Below are 6,747 nucleotides of genomic sequence, written 5' to 3' on the forward strand. Positions count from 1 at the left end.
CTAATATGTGCCCAGCAGCAAGAAGTTACTTACTTTACATTCTTTTTAACCCCAATCTTTTATTTGCAACTAGAGGCCCAGTGCATGAAATTCATGCATGGGTAGGGTCCCTAGCAGCTGCCAGCTGTCCGCTGGGGCCTCCCTTCCCCAACTGCTGGCTGGGGCCTTCATTCTGCGCCGCCCACTGGTGGTCATCACCCATCATTGTGAGCGATCGAACTCCCGATGGGTTGAACTCCCGAGGGGACACTTTGCATATTAGGCTTTTATATACAGACTAGAGGCCCGGTGCACAAAAATTTGTGCACTCGGGGGGGAGGGGAGTCCCTCAGCCCGGCCTGTGCCCTCTCGCAGTCTGGGACCCCTCGGGAGATAACGACCTGCTGGCTTAGGCCCGCTCCCGGGTGGCAGAGGGCAAGCCCAATCCTTAGGTGCAGCCCCTGGTCGGGCTCAGAGCAGGGCCGATTGGGGAGTTGGGGCGCTGTCCCCTGTCATGCACAGAGCAGGGCGGATTGGGAGGTTGCGATGCCACCCTCAGTCATGCTCAGGGTAGGGCCGATTGGGGGGTTGGGGCACTGCCCCCTGTCACACTCAAAGCAGGGTCGATGGGGAGGTTGCGGCGCCAACCCCTGTCATGCAAAGAGCAGGGCCCATCAGGGGGTTGAGGAGCTCCCCCCCGTCACTCAGAGAGTAGGGCCGATAGGGGAGTTGGGGCACTGACCCCTGTCACACACAGAGCAGGGCGGATCAGAGGGTTGGGGGGCCACACCCTGTCACACTCAGGGCAGGGCCGATGGGGAGAAGTATGTCACGACCTGTTGTGACTCTAATAGCTTAATTAAGTCACAGAACATTCCCTTTTTAAAGTCCCCTCCTGAAGAGGGAGGGAAATGTTCCCAGAAAAGCAATTGTAGCAGGGCTGATCAGGAGGTTGGGGCGCCTTCCCCTGTCACAAACAGAGCAGGGTGGATAGGGAGGTTGTGGCCCCGCCCCGTTACAAACAGAGCCGCAGGGCGATCAGGGGGTATGAGCGCTGCCCCGTCACATTGATCCCGGTGCCGGGAGGCCTCGCGGCTCCGCTGATCCCGGTGCTGGGAGGCATATTACCCTTTTACTATATAGGGTAGAGGCCTGGTACACGGGTGGGTGCCAGCTGGTTTGCCATGAAGGGTGTCCTGGATCAGGGTGGGGCTCCCCACTGGGGTGCCTGGCCAGTCTGGGTGAGGGGCTGAGGGCTGTTTTCAGGCTGGGGGTGACTGAAGCTCCCAACCGCTCCTTTTTTTCTTTTAATTCTGGGCCAGCTTTAGCTTGAGGCTTGGCTCCAGCTCTTAGGCCTCCGCTGCTGAAAGTAGGTTTCTGGCCTTTGCATACAATGTTGCGATCCTGCTGGCAGAAGTCCAGCGGTATTTGTTACATAGTTTCTTAAACTGCAGGCTCAGAGGCCTGCAGCCACAGGCAGGGAATCTTGGTTTCCTCCGTCACTGAGGCAAGTAAGCCTCATGTTAGTTTCAAGCTGCCTGGCTGCCGGCCGCCATCTTGGCTGGCAGTTAATTTGCATATCTCGCTGATTAGCCAATGGGAAGGGTAGCGGTCATACACCAATTACCATGTTTCTCTTTTATTAGATAGGATAATGTTCAAAGGTACTAAATTGTGTTCATCTTTAATAACTACTAAATCTCTAAACCAAGCATGTCAAACTAAAAGGTTAACAAGGGCCAAATAAACAAGGTTTAAGTTTATGTGGGCCGCAAAAACACAAAGGCTTCAATTTTCATAGGAACGTAGGTTTATTTTTGATAGAGACATGCTGAATTCAAAGAGCTGAAATAAATGAGTCATCGTTAACATAAAATAATAGAATTTAATGAATATTAATATTTTTCTTGAATATTAATTTACCAGACACTGAATAACTGCACAAATTAAGAAGCGTAACACAAATAAAAAAAATAGTTTGTGGTACCAACAGCCAAAGAATCAATTCAAGAAAACTTTTTTTTTTTTAAAGAAAAAAATCAATTTGGGCATTGCCCTTCTAAACCTAAAGATATGATAGAAATAACAGCAAACTTAACGTGGCAGTATTTCAAGGACTGAAAGACAAAGCATGAAAATAACAGGGGACTAAAAGTCAACACAAAATAAAAGAACCGATGACCTAAAATGTAGTCTTTAAAAGTACTGTTCTCTAAATGCTTCCTTTAAAATTTTACTGTTGCCCTGACCGGTTTGGCTCAGTGGATAGAGCGGCGGCCTGCGGACTGAAGGGGCCCAGGTTCAATTAGGGTCAAGGGCAGTTACCTTGGTTGCAGGCACATCCCCAGTAGGAGTTGTGCAGGAGGCAGCTGATCGATGATTCTCTCTCATCGATGTTTCTAACTCTATCCCTCTCCCCTCCTCTCTGTAAAAAAAGATCAATAAAACATATATTTAAAAATAATAATAATAAAATTTTACTGTTTACTTTAACCTAGTTTGCTCTAAAAGAATAACCAAAGAACAACAATGGCTGTCTGACATTTCTCTAGACGTAAGTGAAGCTGAACATTCTGAGCCAATGATAAAATGTTCTATTTCAGTTTTTTTTAAAGACAAAAGGATATACAGTATATTAGCTTCTCCAACTAAATGAGTCTGCACACCGCCCCCTGGGGACTGAGCTTTCGAAGCCCAGGCACTGCTGTGACATTTCATCAGAAAACAGGAGGAACACGGAAACACTTAAGAAGCAACCAGAGTCGGTTCCTGGTTCCCAGAGCTGACAGGAAGAAAAGGAACTTTGTAAAACCAAAATGCTACAGATAAGGCAGACTGCTCCGTTTTTTTTGTGTGTTTTTTTAAAAAATATGTTTTATTGATTTTTCACAGAGAGGAAGGAGAGGGACAGAGAGTTAGAAACATTGATGAGAGAGAAACATCAATCAGCTGCCTCCTGCACACCCCCTACTGGGGATGTGCCCGCAACCAAGGTACATGCCCTTTACTGGAATCGAACCCAGGACCCTTCAGTCCGCAGGCCGACACTCTATCCACTGAGCCAAACCAGTTAGGGCAGACTGCTCCGTTTTTATTACAAATTGCTGTGTGAATGGAATAAGATAGACTGCAAACCAGATATACATGTATTTCATTCCTTTAATAAGGAAGCCTATAAACTTAAAATACACATATTCTGAGCCCAATAATTAAAAATAAATATTCCCTGGCCAGGTGGCTCGGTTGATTGGAGCACCTTCCCGTACACCAAAAGGTGTTGGGTTTGACTCCCAGTCAGAGCACATACCCAGGTTACAGGTTCCATCCCCGGTCGGGAGGCAACTGATCAATGTTTCTCTTTCGCTCTTTCTCCTTCTCCCTCTCCCTTTCTCTCTCAAATCAATTTTTTTTAGTTTTTAAAAAAAATCCTCGGGCCCTAGCTGGTTTGGCTCAATGGATAGAGCATCAGCCTGTGGACTGACAGGTCCCAGGTTCAATTCCAGTCAAGGGCACATGCCCTGTTTGCAGACTCGATCCCCAGGAGAAAGCCTGCAGGAGGCAGCCAACCAATTATTCTCTCTCATCATTGATGTTCCTATCTCTTCCTCTCCCTTCCTCTCTGAAATCAATAAAAAAATATATTTTTTAAATCCCCCGGTGAGGATTTTTTTTTAATATATTTTATTGATTTTTTACAGAGAGGAAGGGAGAGAGATAGAAACCAGTTTTGGCCTCAGGTGAGGATTTTAAAAAAGAGGTTATCTCTGATAATCTCCTTTAGAAAAATAAATGAATAAATAAGTAAACAAAGAATTCCAGTTTTAAAGTACAAAATCTATAGTATTTGGTTTTCTGTCAGTTATGGCTTCAGGTTTCACTAACTTAATTTTAAGAGTGTGTTAAGACAGCAAATTTTTCCTAGGAAGAACTCTACAAAAAATTATTACTTAATCCAATATTTTTTTATGGAGAAATACAGATAAAAAAAATTCTCTACATATGGGGCCAGGTGGGTACTTGAAATATGGGGGGACTTACTCTGTATAGTACATGATAGTCTAACCACTGTGTTGTACACCTCAAGCTAATACAGAATAATTGCAAACTGTAACTAAAAAAAGAGAAAGAAACCCAGATTCAGGCTTTCAAAATAGGGTGAGGCAAAAGTAGATTTACAGTTGTTTGTATGAAAAATAATACAATTAATAAATAAAACAAAAATAAACTGTTTTGAGTAATCACAACTCTAAACCAACATTTGCCCCACCCTGTATTTTCTCCACTTTGGGGTTATTTTAATATCTGAGTAGGTTTATTTTTTTATCTGAAAAAACAATGGATTCCATATCTGGCTTAGGAACACTCTAATTAATAAATCTCAAAGAGCAACAGTTTTACTTTGTGCCATGCCAAATAACAAGATGAAATCCATCTGGAAATAAATGTTAAAAGTAGCTTTTTGTTTTGTTAAGAAAAAAAAGAATTCTGGAAACTTAATTTTTAAAATAGAAACAATCAATGTCTAATACACATATGACTTAACATAAATATTAAAATCTCAATACCATATTATAAAACTAAAGATTCTTCATTACAATACATATGAGATTATATAACATGTTTAAGTGAAAAGTATAAGATTCCCTATTCTGTAATCTTATCGACATTATAATTATCACACAGACAAGATTACATCATGGAAAGTAAGCTGTATTAAAGTTAAATAAATTGACTCAAGAAGCATATAAATTGCTATGATTTTACCTGTGTAAAATTTTAAGATGTCACAAATCTTAACATGTTGATACCTAAATCAATGAAATCTCTGGGAACAACACTTTCAGACATACACACCCAACATAACCCAAAAGTCTGGGTGAACCACGTCAACCAAGCCTGGCCTGGCCTGCACATGTAACGCCTCACGTTCAGCCACCTGTCTCGTCCTGCCCACACCATTCTGACTAGCTACTTACCACCCACCTCCTGGAGGCGCAACAGCCTCCGCACCAGTTTCTCTGCCTCTAGTCTCCTGACAACCCCCACACCAATCCACTCACCACAGCTAGCCAGAGGGAGGTTTCAAAATCATGTCATTCACTCCCTGCTTAACCTGACAGCTAATTAAAGGACTTTAGCTGGATCGTGATTCAAACAAACTGTAAAATGAAAGATAAAGAATGACATTTGGGCTCTGGACAGTTTGGCTCCGTTGGTTGGAGCGGTGTGACCAACCAACCGAGGATATACTAACAAACATACCAAAGACTCTTGGGGCCACAACAGAAATCGACACACCGGCAGGGAGAACACATCCAGCGGTGGGGGCAGAAAGAGCAGACAGAGGGTGTTATGGGCTGAACTGTGTCTCCAAAAGTTGATGCTGAAGCTCGAACCCCCAGTACCTCAGAATGTGACCTTATCTGGAAATAGTCTTTGCCGATGGATTAGCCGAGATGAGGCGGGACGCACGGGATATTAGGACACAGATACAAATACAGGGAGAAGGCCACATGAAGATCAGCGGAGGTGATGCTCCGCAAGCCAAGGGACCCAAAGATGCCAGCCAATCAGCAGCAGCTGGGGCAAGCCCTGGACCAGACTAGACCCGTGGTCGGCAAACTGCAGCTCGCTGGCCCCTTGAGTGTGACTCTTCCTAAGCCTTAGGAGTACCCTAATTTAATAACAATGTACCTACCGATAGCCTTAGGAGGACCCTAATTAAGTTAGTAACAATGTACCTACCTATATAGTTTAAGTTTAAAAAACTTGGCTCTCAAAGGAAATTTCAATCGTTGCACTGTTGATATTTGGCTCTGCTGACTAATGAGTCTGCCGACAGCTGGCCTAGACCCTCCCTCCGCCTCAGAAGGAACCAACCTGGACACCTTGATCTTGACTCTGGGCTCCAGAACTGACAGGCACGTTTCTACTGTTTATGCCCCCCAATTTGTAGCACAGTAAACCCTTGATTTTTCAAACCTCAATTTAATGGATTTAGGATTTAACGGACATTTCTGATCCATATGCCATATGTGAAAATTAACACCATGTTAATTTTAAAATGCTTTTAACCAAGATTTGCTTATAATTAAATTAACAAGTTATATTTTGTTATTAATTCACTGGGGTTTATTTTTGGGGGGGGGGGTGTTTGTTTTTTTGTTAATCCTCACCCAAGGATATTTTTTCCACTGATTTTTAGAGAGAGCGGGGTGGGGGGAGAGAACATTGATAAGAGAGAGACACTTCACTTGGTTGCCTCTTGCACACACCCTGAAAGGGGGCCAGGGACAAACCTGCAACCAGGTACGTGCCCTTGACCTAAATCAAACCTGTAACACTTTGGTGCATGGGGCCCATACTCTAACCACTGAGCACACCAGACAGGGCAATTTGTCAATTTTTTTAACATACCCAATTCGGACATTCAGCTTCATATAATAGACTTTCAGCTTTAGCGTTTAGAAACCCTCTCACCTGAATTCATCTATTATATTGAGGTTTTACTGTACAATGTCACAGCAGCCCTAGAAAACTAATAGAGGACTATCCAGAAAGCTTCACAGAAGAGATGCTTTTACTTATTTTAAAATATGTTTTTATTTATTTTTTTAATATATTTTATTGATTCAAATTTTTTTAAAAGGTCAGGGTTATTTAACTTTAAATGTGAACTTATTCACTGAAGAAGAAATGAACTACTGATCCACACAACAACATGGATGAGTCTCAAAAGGATTATGTTGAGTGAAAGATGGCAAAACA

General features: G+C 43.1%; 1 protein-coding gene across 1 annotated transcript in view; it reads right to left on the bottom strand.

Moving 5' to 3' along the window:
• Window positions 1–6,747, bottom strand: part of ADD1 (adducin 1) — a 45,333-nt gene that overhangs the window by 33,099 nt on the left and 5,487 nt on the right.

Source organism: Myotis davidii, unplaced genomic scaffold, assembly GCF_000327345.1.
Source record: "Myotis davidii unplaced genomic scaffold, ASM32734v1 scaffold937, whole genome shotgun sequence".
Classification (NCBI taxonomy): Eukaryota; Metazoa; Chordata; class Mammalia; order Chiroptera; family Vespertilionidae; genus Myotis; species Myotis davidii.